Genomic DNA, 20283 nt, shown 5'->3' with positions numbered 1-20283 from the left:
GAACTAAGTGAGTGAAGTAATGCACATTGCCATCAAAAGAGCCCCCTCCTTCCCCTACTCCCAAGTTATCCATTTAGATGAGAATCTAAAATGATCGAACTGCTCCACTGGATATCCATGGTTTAGGGGATTTCTGAGAAGTAAATATATACTAGAAGGTTGTTAATTGTAATGCAAGGACATGAAAACTAGCCTATGTATTATATCACAAAGAAGCTCTGCATTGAAAGCCACTGTGTTGAAAGAGGGATCCTGATTTCAATTTAATGTTCATAACTGCATTCTTTGTAAACAACACATTAAGAATGCTTACATCATCCTGCCCCTTGTTTCTTTAAAAACAGATAGGGGTGTTTTAAGGGGCAAATGAAAGAGAAGATAATGTGAAGCAGCAACGATTATTGTAATGTTAACATACTGACCCTGCAGAAAAATCTACTGTGTCAGCAAGAACATTTTACTGCACCACAGTACCAAGGGAAAAAAAGAAGAAAATCCTGCATTCCTTTGAATGTGAGTTATTGAGGGAGGGCAAGCAGTTGGACAGAATCCAAGAGAGTAAATCTGGAAAAAAACACACATTCTGTTAGACCTCCCATTGCTCTTGAATCTTATTAGAAGAAATAAGTTAATCATCTTCCCATTGATAAGAATCTGGTCCCTGAATAGGTGTTGCAATGTGATCTTTCTTGTGGCTGTGGTCTGCTATAATATAAATATTAATAAATACTAATAAGTAGCACTGCTCTATGGGGGTGATTGGAACTGGAAGAGTTTTCCCCCAAAGATATTACAAGAGCTAGGTGGGCCACTTTCCCAATTTCATTTTGAAGTTACTTATCCCTCAAACAATTTTATTATTGTTATTCCAGTAATACTAGACTGGTAAGCTTTCCTGCCAAATTTTGACTTTATGGTCCCCCAGAATAGTAAGTCCTAAGATACATGGTCAGGACTGGTGGTCTGGAGGCAAGCAGGGAAAGAGGGCAGCTTAGCTTCAACCTGAACAATCAGTAGTTCAGATGCAAAACATGGCTGGGCCAAACAGGCTTCGTAGGATGAGGCAGAAAACTATTGGCCCATTGTGTCACCAGATAACTGCTGAGTTGGTAGCTGTAATACTATCCCCTGGACATTTGCAGAGGTGCTGCAGCACAGAAGAATGCAGGCCAACAACTCTCTCTTGAGGTCGCAACCTGTACAAATTTACGTGGGAGGAAGCCTCATTGAACTTACTTCTGAGTAGACCTGCATACGAATATGCTGTAAGAATCCCTGATTCCTTCCTTGTTCCTGTTGACACAAATGTGGGTCATAACCCATATGATCCAGCCTGCTCATGTAAATACAGTGGTACCTCGGGTTACGTACGCTTCAGGTTACATTCGCTTCAGGTTACAGACTCCGCTAACCCAGAAATAGCACCTCGGGTTAAGAACTTTGCTTCAGGGTGAGAACAGAAATCGTGCTCTGGCGGTGCGACGGCAGCAGGAGGCCCCATTAGCTAAGGTGGAGCTTCAGGTTAAGAACAGTTTCAGGTATATATGGAATTGACGGAACGAATTAAGTACTTAACCAGAGGTACCACTGTACTCCTCTGCTGTGTGACCTAGGAGACTTTGGGGTAGCAACTTGCCACAAAGGGAATGGACAAATTGCACAAGTGGACTGTAACTCATGCAGCAGAGCTTTCCCTTGCCTCCCACATCTGCTCTAGAGGACACCCAATCCTCTGGACCAGCTTTTGGGAGTGGACAGGTGGCTGCAGATGGGAGCCCATTTCACAATTGGAAGTCTGCTCTTCTCATTCACAGACACTGAGTGCCCACTTCTGCATCTCCTCCCCAAAACAGAAAGAGAAAATTCATCAACCACAAAGAAGGCAAAAGAGGACACAGGCATGCATGCTGTTTGCATATGCTATTCCATATGTCTGTATAGATGCAGAAAGAGAAAAATTACTGTAATTTAAGCAGAAATCCAATAAATCTTACCACTGTGGTAGACTGTGACCAGGTGACATATGGGCCTGATCATCTACTGTCCAGATGTTTGTTTGTTTTTTGCAAAATTGCCATTTATGGAAATTCGGCACTGCCGACATGGGCTGCCATACATCCGGAGGTTCCCAAACATGTGACCAATTCTTACCCAGACACTGCTGCCCAAATGCAGTATTCTGAGAACAAGATCAGCAGAAGATAAAGTAAAGTGTATGTATAAATACGAAGAAAATTTGCAGAAGGGACCTGGAAAAGAGTTAAGAGCTCGGACAGAAGATCACCAGGTTGATGGACTATATGGAATTGACGGAAATGACTGGCAGAATCCGAGACCAGGGAGAAGAGACGGTGGAAGAAGACTGGAAAAAGTTTAAAGTTTATTTATAGAAATAGGGTAAAATTAATGAGTGTTAGAAAAATGTTGGAATGAAATTATACGGCCTTAGTAGAAGTGTTATAAGGAGTTAAGCATAAATAAGTATTATAGTATTAATGGAAATAAGGTTAAAATAAGTTAAGATATTTATACGACAGAAAATAGTGAAAGATGGAAAGGATTTGCTGAAACAATTAATAGAAGTGGAATACAAAAAGGGAGGTGAGAGGAAGTCGATGAAACAAGGGAATGAAAGATAAGGCATTGAAATGGTATGATGTATGTTTTAAAATTGTTTTTGTTTTGTTGTTTTTAGGTTAATGTGTTAATGTTGTGTGGTGTATTGTTTATGTATTGTATTGTATTGTATTTTCTTTCTTTTGTTTTTTTTCTTCTTTTTTCTCCTTTTCTTTTTCTTCTTGTTTGTAAGGTTTAAAAGTAATAAATATTATTTAAAAAAACAAAAAAAACCACAAATGCAGTATTCTGTATACAGTGGTACCTCAGGTTAAGAACTTAATTCATTCTGGAGATCTGTTCTTAACCTGAAACTGTTCTTAACCTAAGGTACCACTTTAGCTAATGGGGCCTCCTGCTGCCGCCGCACGATTTCTGTTCTCATCCTGAAGCAAAGTTCTTAACCTGAGGTACTATTTCTGGGTTAGTGGAGTCTGTAACCTGAAGCGTCTGTAACCTGAAGTGTCTGTAACCCGAGGTACCACTGTATATCTGGGAAATTCCAGACGTATGGCAACCCTGCTTCAAGGCCCCTGCTTTCCCTTCTTATGGTTTGTTTATGCTCTAAACCAGCCTGGGACTCTATGTTTATGCTCTAAACCAGCGGGGGCACACTGCTCCAGGTGTCATCCCTGAGTGGGGGTGACATTTGGTGTTCCATCCGCCCACAACTCGGACTCCCACGCCTACCTCAAGCCGGGAGAAGGGGGGAGCTGCTGCACCACTTTGCCAGTTCCTTCCTCTCCCCTTCCCGCTCACCTGCCTCCTTCCTGTCCTCTCCCCTGCCTGCCTCCTCCAGCCAGGAGCGTGGCACAGCAGCTCCCCCCTTCCCCTGACGGCTGGTGGTAGGCAAGGGAGTCATGAGCGGGCTGTGTGCTATTGCCCTGTGCTCCCAGCTGGAGGAGGCAGGCAGGCAGGGGAGAGGATGGGAAGGAAGCAGGTGAGCGGGAAGAGGAGAGGAAGGAAGCGGGATCTGTGGGTGTGCACGCAGCTATCCCGTGCCTGGGAGGGCACGCTCCACACCCCTCGGGAATGCGCCCGCCCTGAGCAGCGCAGGTATATGCTCTTCCACTGCCCCTGACAGCCCTTCAAATAGAAAACTGTCCTCTAAGACATATGGCCATGCTAAATAAATATCAAGTCAAGATGACACTGCTAGAAATTGCTGAGCACATTCCAGGTTGGGTGCTGTCACTCATCACCTCTGAATACATACTTAGCAGAACTCAGGGCATAAAATATAAGGTACTGGAACCAGGAGGGTCAAGCAGTGCCTCACCAACCTGTAAAAGCCATTCATTCAAAGTCTGTTGAATGTGTACTATGCAGCATTTTTATATATTGAAACAACCTAACAATAGCATAGCAAGGAGCTAAGCAGTCCATATGTTCATTAACAAATGGCAATTTGTGAGATACAGTTCTGCTGAGTGCCTGTATCAAATGATTTAAAGATGCCAAAATCTCAAAGTCATTTGCTTTGGTTTCCCTTCTTCTCGAAATAACATATACCAGAGCAAAATAAAATAACATATTTTGTTATACAGAAAAAAGTAGCACATTGCTGTATCAAACTGAAGCTTACTTGAAGCAGCTGGGACTGTGTGTGTGGAGGTCTTTGCAAAATCTTGCTGTCCCACTGTTTGGTAGGGAAGAGTCAAAGGTACTGAATTGTCTCCCCCTTCAGCACAGTTAGCAAATCTGTACCCAGAACATAGTTGTCTTGGCAGTGACTTGGAGCAAATGGCAGATTGTTACAGTGTGGTCTAGGTATTCATTGATGAGAGGCCCTATGCCCCAAATGCTGCATCTGGCCAGTTGAAGGGCTGATGCCTTCCTTTGCAGCCATTGGCTACTTCTTGGCGCTGGGGTTTCAAGATCTGAAGCTGTAAAAGTTTTTTACAGTTTTTACAAAATTTTGCAGATGTTAAAGGAGAATGGTAATTTGAGGCCTGACATGATGGCAACAAAGGAAAAGAAAAACCTGATGTGGAAAGTCTGGCCTGAATTGGAGAGTGAGAAGTGGAGAGATCTCCTTATGTGGAGATCTGAAGACCTAAGAATTACAAATTTGATTAAAGTGGAAGATGGAGCTCTGGGGATATTTGGACTTGAAAGGAGTACGAAACAAGATCTGGAATACCCCATAGGCTTAGTTCTTAAGTATGAAGGCCTGGATGGAAGAAAGGTGGATCCTGTTGGGCCGGAGCTTCCCCGAGACTTGGTTTTTAATATTAAGGACTCTCAAAAAGACCGGCAGAGAAGAAGTGAGAGAGAATTAAGAGCCTCGGACTTGAGATCTCCAGGCTGATTGTATATTGAGATTGATGGACACATGTTGGGGACTGAAACCGGGAAGGGGGCATGGGTGGAATAGAAATTGGGAACTCAAAGGGTATATAATTATAATTCGTTTTTCTTTTTGTCCTGTTATTTATATGAAAATTGGGAAAATCGTGGAAGGGAATTTTGGTCGACCTTAGAGAAATGGTTTAAGAATAAGTATCGAAGCATAAGTTTGGATGAGAGTTAAGATTGGATAAAGCAAAAGTGGTTTTTAAAATAAATTAAATTAAATGAAAACAAGGTTGGAAGGATATATAGGGAAAATGATTAGATATAGAAGATTAAGCAAAAATGAATTGAGGAAACGGATGAAAGAGAGAAAGTAAAATAATAACATATTAAAAGAAATTATTAAGTTAAAAAATAAGGTTGAAAGGACTTGCTGAAATAAAAATCTGAATTTGAATACAGAAATGGGAGGTGTGGGGAGGTCAAGAAAATAAGTAAAAGGGAAGTGGTTATGTAAAGGATTTAAATTGTTTTTTTCTTTTTTCTTTTTTAATGATTGCATTTTTTTCTTTGTATTTTTCTGTTTTTGTGTTGTACTGTGTATATCTCTTTGTTTTTTGTTTTTCTTATGTTCTCTTTGTAATCTTTAAAAAATCTGAATAAATATTATTAAAAAAAAACACCAAGATCTGAAGCTGTCTTCCCAGGGTGGTCCTTCAAGGAGTCTGGAACTGCTTGTCGGAGTTTGATGGCATAGGTGTCTCCTTGGGGTTCAGGAGAAACATGGTACTGATGACCAGAACGCCAAATGAGATGATGCAGCGAGTGGCTCTGTCTCCTCCTAGGAGATGCCATTTGTTTCCAGGATCTGTAAATCTGAGGTCTACTGGTTCTGAACTGGGAAGTTCCTTTCCCAATCATAACAACTCAAAGTCAATTGTCCTGCCCTCTATGAATTTGTCTATTCCTATTAGAAAGCCATTTGTGCTTGTGCCAGTGAATCCTACTAATTATGTATCACATAAAGAAATACTGCCTTTTGTTTGTTCGGAACCTACTGCCAATCAATCTTCCTCAAGACATGAAGAGTCCAAGCTTAAACACACTAATAATTTAATTTGTCATCAGAATAATAGATGCCTACTTAGGATGCAAATGTTGGGAAGTAACTTCATACATTACAAAAATAAAGTATATTTTATACAAATCAGCAACTATCACACACAAAAAGAAGCCTTCACTTTTCAAATCATTATTGCTCTTTCTGCAGAGTAAAAACCATCAGGCAGAATTGGATCATATAATTATGCCCATATCGAAGGAGGGAGAATATGCTAGTTGTCATCACTGACAGCATCACTGTATTCATACTTCTTGTCTTCCGAGCTGCAGACAAATAAGGCATTTTATTATTTTTCTAAATAAAAAGTGTCACTCCGGCACATTATTCATTACCGATGACAGATGCTTGTATTGCAAATGAGAAATGCTAACAGAAAATTATATATTTAAAAGTAAAAACTGGAAAAATAGGGATTTTAGTTTTTGAATAATAGTAATATTTTCATGTATTCCTGAACCTACTGAGCCTCTTTTGGAACTTCTTTTTACCTAAAATTATCCAATTCACTTTTAGAAGTTTTATGATAGATTGTGATTTGACACTGCAAGACCTGGACATATTAGAATGTCACACCAGATTTATAGTTCACTCGCTTGGTCACTTCCAGCATTTTGTCCATTTTTCTCAATAGATGTTCATGGGAATTTGGTTTACAATGCTCACAAACATGGAAAGCCTTATCGAAATTCAGATACAGTGGTGCCTCGCAAGACGAAATTAATTCGTTCCGCGAGTTGCTTCGTCTTGCGATTTTTTCGTCTTGCGGAGCGCGGATTCCCCGGGTATTAATGGTTTTACGAAAAAGGAAGCAAACTCACAAGACGTTTTCGTCTTGCGAAGCAAGCCCATAGGGAAATTCGTCTTGCGAAGCACCTCGAAAAACAGAAAACCCTCTCGTCTAGTGAGTTTTTCGTCTTGCGAGGCATTCGTCTTGCGGGGCACCACTGTAATTCTTCTGATCATTCCATGAGCAGTGGCGTAGCGTGGGTTATCAGCACCCGGGGCAAGCCAAGTATTTTGCGCCCCCTAACCCATGGATTTGCGCCCCCTAACCCGTGGATTTGCGCCCCCTAACCCGTGGATTTCCCTAACCCCCAGATGTTGCGCCCGGTGCGGCCAGCCCCCCCTGCACCCCCCACGCTACGCCACTGTCCATGAGCACAAACATTTATCCTTACCAAATTGAATGATTCCCCTTTCTCCTCCCCCCCCCCCACACCCACATCATTCAGGGGGTTCTCCCAACCTTTCAGGGTGGATTTGAAGGGTTGTGGAGGTCCATGGGGAGAGGAGACAGGGGAATGCCACTCCCAACTTAATGGCGGCGTCTTAGCCACATCCTGAGCTCCCGTAAAAAAGAAGAGTTGGTGATATTGCCCAGGGGGGCAATAGGCAATGGTAGTCAGGCCCTAATGAGCCAATCCTGCACTTTATCAAGGAGCTCCTCCCCAGGGTGCCTCACTTTGCTCCAATTATTGCACCCACCCTAAGCAGTATGGGCTTTGCTGGTTGCCCATTTCTGGGAGCTGAGCAGGAATTTTGGGGGAGACCCAAACTGGCCCAGGGGCTCCTCTTTTTTGCCTACTCCATAACACTGGGGGTTTTTTTGTTTTGTTTTGTTTGTTTTGTTCTGAGATCCAGTGCCGAGGGCGTTCTGGCAGTTCCCTCATTGAGAGAAGTGAGGTTACAGAGAACCAGACAGAGGGCCTTCTCGGTAGTGGTGCCCTCCCTGTGGAACACCCTCCCATCAGATGTCAAGGAAATGAGCAACTATCCTATTTTTAAAAGACATCTGAAGGCAGTCCTGTTTAGGGAAGTATTTAATATTTAATGCTGTATTGTTTTTAATACTCAATTGGGAGCCACCCAGAGTGGTTGAGGAAACTCATAATAAATAATAAATTATTATATATTATTATTATTATTATTATTCTAGAGTGGTTTGTTTTCTAACTGATTTAAATAGCTTTTAGTCTGAGCAGAAAGTGTTTCACAGGGTTTTTTTTGGGGGGGGGGTATCTGTGGCATTCTTGGTTTTGGGCATTCTTGGGTCACTCATTGCCAGCTTGGCTTTGGGGCCCTGGGTTGGCCCTTAAGCTAGGCCTGCACATCTGGGTCAATGCCAAACTGGCAGGGCCCTGGTGCACTTATCAACTTTCAGTCCCAAGGATCTCATTGCAATGAGGAATTATTCCTTCCAATCCTTTGTTGTGGGGCTACAGGACGAGCCTGTGTATTTGCTAGTGTTCTGATCCTTCCTTTGATATATCCATACACACCCCACACAAAAGATCATGTCAGCTCCATTTTATACACAAGCGTGAGGTCAGTGGCTGCTACTCATGAACATAGATACAAAAATAAGATAGAAGTAAATGAAGTGCATATGTAAAAGCTAGGAAGTTAGCATCCAAGTACTGAACAACCCCTGCCCCAGTTCTTGCTTCATCAGGTACCAACTACATTTTGATGAATTCAGGGACAAATCAACTATTCAATCACAAGAGGTGTGGATTGCCTCCATGATATACAATGCCCCCAATGCTTTGCTTGCTATAAAGTGGTTCTTTCCTCTCAACCCCTCTTATTTTTCATATTTTAAAGTGTGTATGCATCAGCAGTGATTCCCGCATTGCTTTGAGAAATATAGAGGCATGAAAAACCTCTGATTTATTAAACCATTCCCTGAAGGCCCACACAGGCGATGGAGCAGTTTTCAATATTAGGTTATAGTGGAGTTTTGCCCAGTGAGGAAGCTATAAAGCTATTTGAGGATGTGCTTAGCTGGCTGGAGTCCCTTTTTACCTTTTCGATCATAGTGAAATACTAATTTGAGGCAGTGCCAGGAGCACCCTCCTCCATTCGGGTACCGATTATTCCAAGAGTATTTGGCTGTGGCTTCATATTAAAGGCTATAATGCGAACAGTGATGGTCTAGGCTCCCGGTAACCTGTAATTCATCAAAGGATTGACAAGAATCCCCTACCATGACTGTATATCAAACTGCAAAAGGGCAGCAAAGAAATATAACTTCCTAGCCCTGGAAATAAACATATTCACATATTTCAGGGTGTTCAGGGTGGCTCATTTTCAATGAATGAATATGCCAATAATATGCGGCAGTGAATGGACGCATTAAGTTTTTATTGGATTGATCTCATAGCCATCATTCATGTGTTGTGTAAGACTTCTCAAACACATATTGGTAACTCTTTATAAACAGAACAAACAGAACAAAAATATTGTTTATGCTACATAATATTATGTCTGTCTCTCTGTGAAAAGGAGATTACATCACAAACTGCTTTCTCCCCCTTGCTGGGAATATTTTCATCGCTATGGAAACAGTACATAACAGGATATTGATGGAGGTGGGGCTTTGAGTAATTAGTTTCTGTTTTAACATGTTTGCTTAAAGCAATACAAAAATCATATTTTACGTAGTACCGGGGAAATTATTTATTGAGCACTTGTTAATGTAATGGAAGCTTATTGCCTTAGAGATCAGTGCTTAGTGTAGAGTTAACAAGGTGTTTTTGTTTGTTTGTTTGCTTTCTTTTAAGAATAGATATTAGCTTTTCAGTGATATAAGTAAAAAAACTGCTCCTTTTCCCTTATGGGGTACCCAAGAGCCCATATAGAGTCCTTTTCTAGGTTCTCTATTGGTAGGAGAAAATAACAGAGACCAACCAGAGAATATTGAGAAGCAAAGCAGCTAGTAAGCCTGATCTTTATTAACTGTTGCAACAGGGTGCTCCACCACACGCAGGAGAGAGGAGGAGGACCCAGAGCCATGTGTGCAAGCCCTTATATAGACATTTTTAATTGCTCGCCCTGGAGTCCCAGACTACCCCCAGAAACATCATACATACATCACAGAAGGGGTGTAGCCCATGGGTGACTTGGGCCAGTCACACTTCTTTGAAGTCTCTCAGCCCCACTCACCTCACAGAGTGTTTGTTGTGGGGGAGGAATGGAAAGGAGATGGTTAGCCACTTTGAGACTCCTTAAGGGGAGTGAAAGGTGGGATATCAAGTCCAAACTACTACTCCTCCTCCTCTTCTTCTTCTTCTTCTTCTTCTTCTTCTTCTTCTTCAGATACATCATACCTACATCACAGAAAAGGCAGTCTACAACAAAAATCTGAGTGCATTGTTTATCTCCTGTCTGGCAGGTTACCTGATTGAATTATCTGGGTTTTGGCCACTCTTTTGTTATTGTTGTTGTTGTTGTTTCGTTGTTTAGTTGTGTCCGATTCTTCGTGACCCCATGGACCAGAGCACACCAGGCATGCCTGTCTTTTGTTATTATAACTACTTAATTCCTGAATCTAAGTCACAGGTCACAGGCTTACACCCTGTTCATATCTTAATGTGCCCTTAAGACAGGATTTGTGAGGAAAGAGACAATGGGGAGGTTTCTCTCTTTGACTTTGCAGAGAAATATTTGAGGTGAATTTGTTCAGGACCTAATCTGTGGGGTTTCAGACATGTGGTTTATATATACAGTTATGAACATTTATTTATTTTTTATATGACCTTAAAATTCTTATAACATCAGCAATACTTTCAAAATAATTACTGTATGCTATTGTACAATCCATTTTTTAAATAAAAAAAGAATACAGAATCTTTGCTTTTTAATACTTGGAAATGATTAATATGGGTTCAAAATGACATTTTAGGCACATAAATAGATATTTGTGTAAATGAAACATATCCTCTTAATAAACATAATTTTCGCAAACTCTTAATTCATTAAATCAAATTCCAAAGAGGTTTTAGTCATCATCGACTTTTCCTGGGAGATTCATTTATGAGGCATTTGAAGTTGCTGCCTTTTAATGGTTTTTAAATGTAAAAAATAGCACCCCAAAGTGCAAAGAATCATTGATGTTAATGAAGTGTAAGATGACAGAACCACATGGCTGGGTCATATCGCACCCACTGATATAATGGCTTCCTAGGGAAGTGTATGAGAGTTCTACCCATGATACCACAGGTCAGTCCTGATCCGATAATTGGTTACTTTCGGAGTGAACTGCATTTGAACATGTGAGCAAGAATTACTTGGGTTATATAACGTTAAGGTAAGCAATGGGAAGGATCTTTCAGGGTACAGCAGTTTGTGAAGGAGCACTTCAGAGATTTGTCACTGGGTGGATGTGTTTGCATGCATGTATGAGAGAGATCTGCGAGGAAGTAACCACCATTTCCTAAGTCCTGCCAGCTCACTCTGGCCATAAAAACCCCTCCCCTTACTTCTAATGGGTATGAATTAACTATGTTAGGAACTAACAAAGAATTCCAGCTCTGGGGGGGCTTTTTGGGTGGAGGCAGGGAGGTGAATGTCAGGAGCATGAAGAAGCCTTGGATCCTATGAATTTTTAAACTACAGTAGCATGCCCCCACACTGAATCGGACTGAGTCTGGAAGCATTTAGGGAGTCTGGAAGCAGAGGGTAGATGGTGATTTAAGTAAGGAGTAAATCTAGAAGATGAGATCTCCCATTTTGGAAATCCCTGTGTAAAAGGATTGTTGGAGAAGTTTCATATCCATTCGCTCATCTGTACAATCTGCAAAAGTGTTTATCTTGGTCTGTCTCCCATTAGTATCATGTTTTAAGGTTTGAACCCCCCCCCCCAAGTCCCCAAAGTAAAGTGTTCAATGTGAAACTGTGACAGTATTGCATTTCTGGCACTGGGCGGTATATAAGAGATTAAACAAATTGATCACACACAAAAAAAATTCCTTCAAAATTCTGCTCTGCATATTTTCAAGGTGAGCATTCTCTGCTCATTATTTTCTGAGTTGCTTTTGCATATTTGGCAAATTATTGGCAGATACCCGATATTTAACACCAGCATTTTGCATTCAATGTTTTTAGGATCTGTCATGGAGCAGCTTTCCATATTTGATCCTATCTGACAGCTGACATGCTTAAACAACCAGTATTTGACTGACTGGTAACCTGCATTAGACTTTCCATGTTATAGTAACTTCATATATTCATTCTGACCAGCCAAAATAGGCTAATTTTCAGACTTCAATGTGGAAATTTGATTCCAAAATCCAAATGTTGAACTTTGAGGTCAAATTCTGAATTCTGAAAACTGTTGATACTTGTATGACATCTTTAAAATGTACGAAGGACTGCTTACGAGTTTCTGTTGGCGAGTGGCGATTACAGCCGGGTGCAGCCAGGGAAAGACTCCCAGTTCCTGCACAGCCAGCAGATGTTACATCATCTGAGGGCAGCTCAGGTGGTTCACCTGTGAAAGAGCCAATTGTGAGCAGGCAAGGTGGGTGTGGCCTGGATGTGGCCTACCCCCACCTGGCTTCACTCAGATCTGCTTCCAACGCATTTAAGTGGTCTGTGCCAGCACCTAGCAACAAATTGGTGATGGGCCTCCCACCCTAAGCATCATGGTATGGCCCTGTCTGAAGATGAGTGCACAGGGCATGTTTAGGATCTTACTATGGAATTATTTGGTCACCATATTGGGGGCCAGGGAGGAATTTGTCTGCAGATGAATTGGGCCTCTCTGGAGGTTTTGCCTACCTCATAGCAACTGTCACAACTTGCTGGTGGATAAGGCATTGGTTTGGATCATTAGTCTAGTTAGAGGGGTTGGGCTGGAGCCCCTCCCTGTTTCATGGAATTAGGGTACCCCATGAAAGGGGTTTGGAGGATGCTTCTGTCTGTAGGCTGAGACAGAGACTGATGGGCCATAGAACCTCCTTTCAAATGGTGTTCCTGGAGGGAGGACCCTGATTTGACGTACTTCATAGTGTGAAGAGCCAGTGTGGTGTAGTGGTTAAGAGCGGTAGACTTGTAATCTGGGGAACTGGGTTCGATTCCCCACTCCTCCACATGCAGCTGCTGGTGACCTTGGGCTAGTCACACTTCTTTGAAGTCTCTCAGCCCCACTCACCTCACAGAGTGTTTGTTGTGGGGGAGAAAGGGAAAGGAGAGTGTTAGCCGCTTTGAGACTCCTTCGGGTAGTGATAAAGTGGGATATCAAATCCAAACTCCTCCTCCTCCTCTTTTTTTTCTTCTTCTTCTTCTTCATAGGGTGATCCTTAACTCAGGACTGACCCTGAAAATAATCAGCCAGAAGATGGGATGATTGAATCCGGAAACACATCTAGTGCCTTTGCCAAAGCCTACTAACACCTGTAATCGATAAAGTTTATTGCCCTGTGTTTATTACTTCTTCCCATGCCTCCCCCCGCCCCACAACTGCAGGCTCACTGTGCCTGAGCCTGCAGTCCAAATTGTTTTGTGATTGTCAAAAGCATTTACACTGGAGACTTGGATAAGGCTCCTGAGACATATTGGTGTGAGTGAGAGACTCTGGCTCTGCCAGATGCTGGTGGCACGTGCCATCATTGTCACAGGTTTAAGAAGCAGCAGTGGAGTGGGAGAACAAAGGCCGGTTATGCAAATCTACATCTTGCATTGTAAGGTTTGAAAGTATTGGAGTCGAAGCTTAGTTTTTATCTCCACATCTTCTTGGGATAATTTAATGCAATGTTATGAATTGTAATTATGCCATCATTTTACATCTACCCATGATGAAAAGCAAGAGAAACAAGTTCTATACAAAGGAAAGAATCTAAGATATAACAAAAATGTATCTACCATTTCAGCATCTAAATGTGTACTGTTATAAGACATCTCCTTAGGCTCTAGTATTGATTCTCATTTCTCCTATAGAGTGTTGCCCATTTAAGCACATTATCAGATACTTAAAGAATAATTTATAAAGGCTTGAAGAGCATTTACTTTGTGCAGAGAGGCTAATAACATCATTAAGATGGGGAAATGTGTCAGAATGTAATAAATGCAAGTGCACAATGCAAGTCTTAATGCCTATTAGAATGAAAGCCAAACAGATTTCTATAACAATTTGACCCCCCCCCACAAGTATAAAGCTCAACCAGTGCTTAATTAGCATTCCCGATGGCAGCTATGGTGAATCAATTAGGCAATTAAGCTCAAAGCTATCTCTAATATCATTCACATTTATATTAACAATAAAAATCCTATGTGTTGATGGAAGAAGACAGAAATAAATGGCTAGCTGACTAATAGCAAATGAAAGGGAGCAAAATACATGCTAAAGGAAAGGCATGATAATTAAGTGTCCTCAGGTGTCAACATCTTTATTATTTATGGATTTATCTAGGATACTTTAGATTTCGCTCACTTCTTACTTAAATGGTTTTTATTTCTGCTTTGTGTATAAAATCCACCAATTTACATATTTTTGATATTAGACTGGACCAGACTGTTTCATCTGTTTGATATTTTCATTGTCATTATTATTCTTATACACTTTCCTCATGGGCGTTGACTTTCAGAAACACTAAGACACTAAAACCACGTATAACAAAGAACCAATGAAAACCTAAGAGCACAATTGTGCAGATAAAAGACAGGTCTTACAGTTCCTGCTCCACTGAAAGAGGCCACAGACACCAGAAAAACTTCAATAAATGCCCAGGTAGATTTGCCAGGCATCTAAAATGGATAATGTTGGTACCAGGCATGCATCCTTGGGAAGAGGGGAGACACTGCTGAAAAGGCCCGTTCTCATGCTGCCATCCTCCAGACTTCCCATGGAGGAGGCACAACAGAAAAGAACCTCAGGTGATGATCTCAGAGTTCAGGTTGGTTCATGTGGTGAGAGGTTGTCCTTGAAGTATTGGAGTCCTGAGCCATACAAAGACTTTGTAAATCAAAACCAGCACTTTTTAATTGAGAAACTTATCGGTAGTCAGTGCAGTAATGCCAGAATTGGTGTTTCATGTTAGGGCCTAGTCAATGTTATATGTCCTGGTCAAGAATCTGGCTTTTAAATTCTGCACCAGCTGCAGTCTCCAAATTATCTTCAAAGGTAGTCCCACCTATAATGCATTGTATTTAAACTTTAGCAATCTCCTCAGCACACAAGTATGTAACAAACTGCCTCCTGATACCACTCTTCAGCCATCCATACTTACAATGAAGGATGAGCACCATCTGGTAGAAGCCAGCAGGGATGTGCATATCCCTCTGACTTGCATTTGCTTTGCAGTTTTGCTCAAGACTCAAGTCAGCGGCAGCCCAGATATTACTCCTAAACATGCACAAAAGCCAGGACTCTGTCATTGCTTTCAACCAATTCTCCACATGTTGTTACCAGACAGAACTGAATTAGCAAAAGCAATTCAGCAGTTGCTACCAGTGGCAAAGTGGAACAAGGCACTTTGAGGCAGTCACTGAAAGAACATAAGAGTTCTGTTGGATCAGGTCAAGAACCCATCTCGTTCAGCCCTTCTCCCCTGGGGGTGCAGTTGAAGGGAAGCTTTGCCCTCTTCAGCAAAACATGTAGTCATAGAGATATGTGGTGTAGATAACCAGGCAGAAAGGCCATGGTGGAAAATCATGTCCACGCACAGTTTTCTAAAACAGTGCTTCACAAAAGGTCTAGCACTGGGATCCAGGGTTTTAATGGAAGTAGAACAAGATTGCTCAGGAAGCTAAGAGGCAGCCTATGCAACTACTACCTCCCCTCCCAGGGACTGCCAGATTTGCAGTTCATGTGAAGTGCATTATGGTAGTTGATCTCAGATATTACAAAAGCATGAACCAAGTATGGGAAGATCTTCCCTATCCAAGTGTATATTACATAATATGCAAGGATAAATTAATGCAGAATTGCTTCCTAATGCACTATTGTTGAGGGAGAGCTAAAAAAATAAATACAAATGAAATACTGTTGTGTGAGTCAGCCCAAAGCAAGGAACCCTGTCACTGCCATAAGATTTCCTTGACTATAAAGTATCTCTGTCCAACAAGTGACAAAACATTTCTCCTGGGCCATTATGACCATTGGGAAAACATTAGGTTTATGACTGAAATAATTAAAGGAACATTAATCCTGCAACACGGACGCAGTTCTGAGACCCGGGGGGGGGGGGGGGGACACCGAGGATGATGCATCACAGAAAAAGCCAGATTGGAACACTGTGATTTTTTTAAACTTCACTATTTTATGGACAATAAAGTAAAGTCATAAGAACTTTAGCAGAGTATATTTCATTTTAAATCTCTGGTCTTCAAATGCTGGCAAATTTCTTGCAATATAACTGATTTGCCAATATTCACTGGTGATTGAACATGGAGACTTGCTGACTGTTCCATGAATCAATTAAAGCATGCAAAGGAAACCATTGATTCAAGGCTTGCATTGATTTAATACTTCAGTTCAAAACCTATAAAACAACCACTGAGAGAAAACCAATATAATGAAGAATTTTACAAGCCAGCAGGAGATCATGAGGTAATTCATTGTTCAATTCATTGTTGAAAACAGCCCATTATAAGGACAATGACTTAACATATGTACTTACCACACTGAAACCTACAGTTTTTGGGTGGGAGGGTGTTTCTCCTAGGAATGGGTGATTATCTAAAAATTAAGTGAGTCTCTCAAGCACTGTCTATAAATTGTGCAAGCCCCCTTAAGAAGATTTTTGGAGCATTCAACTGTATTTCCCCACAAATGCAATGGCTGTCCATACCTCCTTGCCTCTCCCTTTTTCCACTTTCCAAAGGAGAGGAATAGAACCTTACCTTGGGAAAGGAGATGTGCAGGTGCCAAACTGCTGTGGCAAAAGATGGGAGAGGCCCATCAACTGGTGGACTGTCTTTTCCCACAGGAGACCATGGCACTGGACATCATCATTCCCGATAGAAAAAAGGCCCTCAGAATATCATTTCTTGATAGAGGACAAGACCACTGAGTCTCCTGTCTTAATTGAAAACACAGAGCCCATTGGCGAGCACCTTGAGGCATCAGAGTAGTGAAGTAATATCCATATCAACCTCTGATTTACCCAAGGGCCCACAGACTCCAAAGACTCACCAGGTAGGTGACTGATGGTGCTAACAGAACCTCTTCTGCACACCTTTCAGGTGTGTGAGTGGTGAGAAGCAAAGACCAGTTATAGCACTGGTGTGATGTTTGGATCAGGATACTGCAAGTCACCAACTGGGAGGAATGGTGGTTCCTAATAGTCTACACTTTGGTAGCAAGTATAGTCATGCTGAGCTTTCTGAGGAGCACTTAAACTAATTAAGAACGTTGCAGGTCAGACATTACAATCACTGGAGCTGTGATCCACAGTTCTGCCCTTTTGCCGTCATGTGTCTTTAGTGTGGGGTTATAGCAACCATGAGGAGTACACAATGTAGTCCAATGAAATTTGCTGTAACTTGCAGTTGTTGGCCTGGAGGACATCAAGAAGGTGATGTGATCCCATATTTGAATAGAAGATGCAGTCAGAGCATCATTTGCCTTTTTATTATTTTATTTTATTCTGTATTCACTGCAAAAGATGTTCCAATGGCTGGGAAGAAAAGTTGTGGCATAATTTTAAAAGAAAAACATCTCTGAACACTTCCATTGTTCTAACTAGGTCATTCTGACAGTTTGTGGCAGGACATAGAAGCTGAGATTATGTCTAAAGTGGCCCCATCTTCAGAGGTCAAGATGATGGTGACAGGGGAGAAAGACTTTTCCATGGTGCTAATACGGAATACCACCTTGGTGAGGTTTCCTTAATGTTTGCTTTAATAGCTTCTAGGTGCTAAGTTAAAACTATTTACCCAAGCATTAGCTACCCAATGCTTTTTGTGTTCTAATAGTTTTTACTTTTGTTTATTGTAGTCAACATCTGGTTGTTTATCTTGATTTACTGCAAATCCCAATAAAGGAAAGCCTCCTAGAAGAATTTTAGCAGAAAGCTGTGATACACATGTTTTCAATAAATAGGTAGGTAAATCAGGCATTATGTAGACCTCTGCCCTATTTAGGGCACAGCTGGCTGCCCTCTTTGAGGCAAGATTTGTGTAAAGGAACATTTCATAGAATCTAGGGCACTTTGTGAATCAACTGGAGAAAGGCTTATGGAATTCTTGCTGAAGACACTGAAGGAAAACAACATTGACATAAAGGACTGCTGCAGCCAAGTCTATGATTATGTTGCTTACCTGAATGGACCAAAACAAAACAAAACAAAAAAAGACTCCTTACATTGAACTGACTAACTGCATTCATCCTGTGGCAGGTCTTTGCCATGAAGCACAGTGCCTAGCAGACCAGCTGATGGACTTCAGGTTCTTGAAATCAATCATAGCGTGGTAGGACGTCCTATTCCATGTGAATATTGTAAGCAAGGCATACAACAGGCATCACGACTGCTACTTCATGCATGGAGGAATGTGCAGTTTATCACATTGTATAGGGAAAGTGGTTTTCACAGCAAAAGATCTTGCAGAAGCCCTTGATGCTGATGCCACTTTCAAGGACCCCAACCTAAGTGCTGCAAGAAGGGGCAGCTGAATATGAAGGTCAGGTAGGAATTCCTCTCTTTTGGCAAGCATCTTTTATTTTACAACGTCCATTACAGTGGTACCTCTGGTTATGTACTTAATTCGTTCTGGAGGTCTGTTCTTAACCTGAAACTGTTTTTAACCTGAAGCACCACTTTAGCTAATGGGGCCTCCCGCTGCTGCCGCACGATTTCTGTTCTCATCCTGAAGCAAAGTTCTTAACCCAAGGTACTATTTCTGGGTTAGCGGAATGTATGTATGTAACCCAAGGTACCACTGTAGTCTTATCTTCAAAAAAGAATATAGAAAAAAATATGAATTAAAAAAAAAGCATCCAGCTGACCTCTTACAGCTTACAACTTTATTTTATTACAGTAGACCCTCAGGTTACGTTGCCTTTGGGTAACATAACTTTTGGGTTGCGAACGCGGCAAACACGGTATACGCTTCTGAGTTTCGCCACATGTGCAGGAGCACTCTGCACACCATGCGCGTGCGCAGAAGCGGCACCTCATGTTGCAGACTTTTCGGGGTACATAAGGACTCAAGGAATGATTTTTCAACCTCAATGGATTTTGTATGGGGACTGATCTGTAAATCCGGGGACTGTCCCAGGGAAACGGGGACGTCTGGTAACCTTAGACTACAGGGGAATGCAAGGTTCTATGCGTACTTTTAGGGATGTTGAAAGTCACCGTTCCTCCTATCTCTGCTCTTTGTTCCACTATTTTCCCAGCTGTGAATTAATATGCAACATTAAAAAGAGAGAGAACCCTGAAAAAAAGAAAAAGAAGATGAGAGAGCACCTGCCTAGCTGAGCACAACTTTCCTGTAACACCTGTGGGTTAAATCAACCTTCTCTTCCCTTCCTCCTTTAAAGGAGAAAAGTTTGGAATGTCTGTTCAATCCATCCATCCCATCCATACCCTCCTTCTTTCTTGGAAAACAACTTCTAAGAAGCTCACAGCTCAATCCTATAGATACCCAATTGTACTAAGTCCTATTGGTTTCAAGGGGGATCACTTCAGTTCAGGAGTGCAGCTTATCATAGAGGACTATCTTAGAAGAGCCCCATTTATTCCCACAATTGTTGAAGATGAAACAAGAGGTAGGTGCCAAGAAAAAGAAAAAATGGAAAAAGGCATGGGTAGCCAAGGGGGGCAGGGAGGGGCAGCTGCCCCCCATGAATAAAAATACATGGGTGACTGAGATTCTGTTCCCCACCACCACACCACCACCAATGGCATGCCCTGCCCCCAGCAAAAAACCTGGCTTCACCCATGGAAAGAGGTATGCTTGTGACATAACACTTGGAGAGGGGATCATTGGTCTGCAGAGGGTAGAGAATGCCCTTTGCTCAAGGGAGACAGTGGGAGAGTGGAGCATCTGGTGGACTTAAGGAAAAAGGATCAGGGAGAAGCCCAGAGAGACAAGCTGAGCATCATCAGAGTGCATTTGTGCAGAAACCAGCTGCCAGACGATGCAAGGTAGGTTTCTTCCATCCCCCAGTTCAGCTCCAGAGGCTGACACGCAGAAACACAGGCACAGAGAGGCAATAGAATCCTGCCATAAATTAACCAATAAACTGAAACTGACATGGGGACAAATAGAAGAAGATACCTTCACCCCGGTATGGCTCTCCTTTATCACGTACACAGCCCAACAAGACAATGACAAGAATCTACCAACAGCATACAAATCAATATGGCTAAGCTGATTCAAAAACACACACACACCCCACCTGTCAGGTGTGCAGCCTACACTCAAGTAGGACCCTGGCAGAGACACATGCCCGACTGGCATGCTCTCTCCCTCCTGGTCGATCGTTCGGGAGCTTTAAAAGCTTTCTTCAGCCCGAACATCAC

The sequence above is a fragment of the Podarcis cretensis genome (genome assembly GCF_951804945.1).
Source record: "Podarcis cretensis genome assembly, chromosome: 3".
Classification (NCBI taxonomy): Eukaryota; Metazoa; Chordata; class Lepidosauria; order Squamata; family Lacertidae; genus Podarcis; species Podarcis cretensis.
Note: the sequence above shows the minus strand (reverse complement) of the source record.